The sequence below is a fragment of the Nicotiana attenuata genome, unplaced genomic scaffold (assembly GCF_001879085.1).
Source record: "Nicotiana attenuata strain UT unplaced genomic scaffold, NIATTr2, whole genome shotgun sequence".
Taxonomy (NCBI): domain Eukaryota; kingdom Viridiplantae; phylum Streptophyta; class Magnoliopsida; order Solanales; family Solanaceae; genus Nicotiana; species Nicotiana attenuata.
The window spans coordinates 113,684-118,206 of record NW_017672507.1 but is presented as its reverse complement, the minus strand read 5'-3'; positions in this window follow the sequence as shown (position 1 = coordinate 118,206).

Genomic DNA, 4,523 nt, shown 5'->3' with positions numbered 1-4,523 from the left:
TACTGGACTGTTAGAATTGGACTTCCAGTGTGTTCATTCTAAAATAGTAGCCCTAGTGTAGTATAATTTGGTTTCTCATGAAGCTGTATTTTACAAATGGAAATTGAACTTGAAAATCACCATATAGGTTCCTATCCTTGTTAAAATCCAGGTCTGGTAATCGTTTGTCAGTGGTGGCTTCAGTGGTTTAGTTCTAAAATTAAATGATACACGTTTGGGCTCAAGGTTTGAATATAGATGTGGAATGTTTTGTATTAGTTCCTTGCAATCTGACTTTAGGATTGTTAATAATACGGACTGTAGCTAATTGCCTGTAGATTAGAATTGTTGCATTCTCAGCCTTTGTTTCAAGTTGAAGACTTAAACGTTGGGCCCTGTATTCTTTTGAACTTGGGCCTGCCAACAATTAAGGCTGTTGTAAGTTTAAAAACCAGTAGGCTGAGATTCAAATAGCATCAGTATAAGATCTGGGCTCATTCAGGAGCCCAAACGTAACAACCTCTGTTTGGACAGTCCTGGGCCTGAATCTGTTTAAAGCCCAACGTTGGTCAGCTCTTCCCCTTTTGCAAGGTTAAGCCATTCTCCGTCTTTGGGCTGTTGTGAAGCCCAGTCGGCTGGGGCTCTTGTGTTGACTATCAAAGCACTTTAATTTAATATTGAGATGTAATTCTTTCAATAATGGTTTAGTAACAAAATAATTAATTAATTAGGGCCTTTCCTTTAAAATACATGATAGAAAATTATAGATTACTCTAGGTTTGCCTTTTAAATAATAAAGTGAGATGAGCCTCGCCAATAAAAATGCAAAATCACGGGGCCCTCAATAGATGCTATATAAAATGCTTAGAACTCGGGCGGACCATTTAGCAAATTTCATGGTCTTCCCCAAATATAATAAACGCATAGTTGCTTTAGGCGCGTATTTTAATAATATTACCTTCCTAAATGCGGGTGCACATTTATGTGACCCAAATTTAAATCTCGACGGAGTCGAAATGCGTCAAAAGCCACGGGTGCACTGGTGTGACGTGGTTCGAGATACATTTTCACGACGTTGCAATTCTTATTAAAGAGACATAAAAATAAAGGCGGTTAAAATAAAAGGCACATAGGTTAGAATATGTTTTAAAATCAGATAAAAGCAAATACAACAGTTGAGCGACCGTGCTAGAACCACGGAACCCGGGAATGCCTAATACCTTCTCCCGGGTTAACAGAATTCCTTACTCGGAGTTCTGGTTCGCGGACTGTTAACAGAGTCATAATTTCCTCGGATCGGGATTCAACCGGTGAATTGGGACACCATTAATCTCCCAAGTGGCGACTCTGAATGTTAATAATAAATCCCGTTCCGACTGTCCTTTAATTGGAAAAACTCCTTTACACCCTCACAGGTGTAGCGTAAAAAAGGGAGGTGTGACAATACGTCTGGGAGGAAGTACCTGGATCTGCACATGAAAAACATGCGCAGGAAGGGCATGAGTACACCACAGCGGTACTCAGTAAGTGCCAAGCCTAACCTCGATTGGGTAGCGACGAGGAAGGTCAGGGCCCTACTGAGGTAACATAATAAACAATGAGATAACATAAATAGTTTAATTAAAGTCTACAGCGAGAATGTAAACCAGGTAAATAAGGAAGAACAGTAATAGAAAGCAAAGGTAACAATACACGGAAAACTGCCCTCACAAGGAATAGTAGCCGGGGGATCTCTTGGTATCCCGAGGATCTCTTGGTATCCTCATCATCAACACTGGGGATCTCTCGGTATCCCGAGGATCTCTTAGTATCCTCAATAAGTAAGTCGGGGATCTTTTAGTATCCCGAGGATCTCTTGGTATCCTCAATAAGCAAACCGGGGATCTCCAGGTATCCCAATATATATATAGAAACACATGTGTCAGGGATCTCTTGGTATCCCGCACCCTCAGTCCAGAATATCTCAAGTACAGAGGGATCTCCCGGGAAGCCGTCCCGTAGTCCCAAATTAAACACACAACAACAACGATTCCTAAATCTCGGAACAATGCTAAAAATCAGGACACGAAGTAGTAAATTATAGCCTAACATGCTTCACAGAGTACAAATAGCACAGTTAAAGCAAATAAGCAGGTAAGCCAGCTAAACATGAGTCTCTAAGCTAGCACAAGTACAAACTTACAGTTAAAATGAACAAGTAAACAAGAAAGCTCAATTTAAATACTTCAAGTAGAAACGGATTTACAACAATTAGCTCAAGTACGCGCTCGTCACCTCACGTACGAGGCATTCAAATATTCAAGATCATATCCTAAGGGAAAAGATCCCCCACACAAGGTTAGACAAGCCACTTCCCTCGAACCGGCTCAATATCAACTAGAAATCACACTCTTGCCACGAGTATCCGACTCCAAATGGCTCAAATCTATTCAATTCAATTACACATTGTAAATAACATCGCAAACACCTGGTTTTGCTAATAAATTCAAAGCTACGTCGTAAAATTAGTTGAAATGACCAAAATGCCCTCCAGGCCAACGCCCCGGAATCGAATAATTTTCACATTTTCAGAACCCTCGTACTCTCACGAGTCTAACCATATAAAAATCTCCCAAATCGGAGGTCAATTGCCCACTCAAAACTCAATAATTAGGTCTATGAAGTTTCTTCCAATTTTTGATCCTAAATTCGAATTCCAATGGTGTATTTAACTATAAAATGATGAAATATAACAAGAAGGGACCAAAGAAACGTTACCCAGTGATCTTCACTTCGAATCCCACTCAAAATCGCCTTAAACCGAGCTCTCAATTGATTTTTGCAACTTATGAACTCAAACCCTCGAAATCTCTATTTCTGCCCAGGGATTTCTGCTTCTGCGGACAAGGGACTGCTTCTGCGGTCCCGCATATGCGGAAAAACAACCGCTTCTGCGGTTTTCACTTAATGGACCAGAGTCCGCTTCTGCGGACACATAACGCTCCTGCGGTTCCGGTTCTGCGGAATGGCGACCGCTTCTGCGGTTCCTGAGAGGGGAGCAAATCTCGCTTCTGCGACGACCAAGGCCACTTCTGCGGCTCCGCTTCTGCGGTTCCCAAGCCGCAGAAGCGGAAAGATACCAGAAGCAGCAGTGCTGCTATTTCTCAACTTCCAAAACTCTTCCGTTAACCACCCGAAATCATCCCGAGGCCCCCCGGGACCTCAACCAAAAGTACCAATACCACCTAATACCTTATTCAGACTTATACCAATCTTGAAAAACACCTAAACAACGCCGGAAACCCGAATTAATCAAAGATTCAAGCCTAAGAACTTCAAATTCCAACCAAACACGCTTTCGATCAAAAACCTACCAGAACCTCGTCCGAATGACCTGAAATTTTGCACACACATCCCAAATGACATGACGGAACTACTGCAACTTCCGGAATTTCAATCCGACCCTCGGATAAAAAACTTACCATCGGACCGGAACTTCAAAAATTCAAACTTCGGCATTTCAAGCCTAAATGAGCTACGAGCCTCCAGAATACATTCCGAACACGCTCCCAACCCCGAAATCACCTGGCGGAGCTAACGGAACCATCAGATTTCCATTCCGAGGTCGTCTTCACACTATTCTGATTACGGATCATTTTTCAACTCTTAAGCTCTCATTTAGGGACTAAGTGTCCCAAAACTCTCCAAAACTCAACACCGAACGTCCCGGCAAACCAAAAATAGCAGAAATGAACTTAGGGGAAACAGTTAATGGGGGATCGGGGCGAAATTTCCAAAAACGACCGGCCGGGTCGTTACACCTTGGGTCGGCATTCTCAACCCCCAAATAGTCACACAAATACTACCTGCCCAGCGGCACATCTTTTCCTCTTACACGTGCAGTGCACCGTTTGTAATTCCAGTTAGCATACAACTCCCGAACCATGCTCAGGTTAGCATGCCCCGGGCATTCCAAGAACTTGTCCATCTTTAGAGCTTGCAGCCTATCAAGTATCTCCGTGAATTTCCTCCCTAAGGCTTCGGTGTTAATCCCCATCTCAGAAATGTACCGACCAGACGACACGAAGTCCCTGTGCCAAGCAATAGCCTCATCATGAACCAAATCCAACCGAGGCCTCCTCATTGGCATGGGCTGAGAACCCTCGGCGACCTGTTTCCCCTTAGATTGCCGTGAAGAGCTTTCGCCCTGCTTGCGCTTTTTGGTCGCCGGAGAGGTGGTGGAGGGCTTTCCAACACTTTTGCCTTTGCTAGTGCTATCACGAGCCATAGTATCCTGCAACACAAGTAAGCATGAATGTGAGAATAGTTCAAGAAATATGCCTAAGGTTGTCGTGCAAGTCATGAAATTACCCCACACTTAAACCGAAGGCACAAGTACATTATGTCAAAATTGTTCATCCACCATGTACAAGTGTTGCACCTTAGAGCTATGGGTACTCAAGACTTCCCCATGATACACAATGATGAGCGATCATGGCAACGTGAATTCTCTTAGAAGATGATGAGTGATCACTAATACTAGACTATACTAAATTAGGCTAACT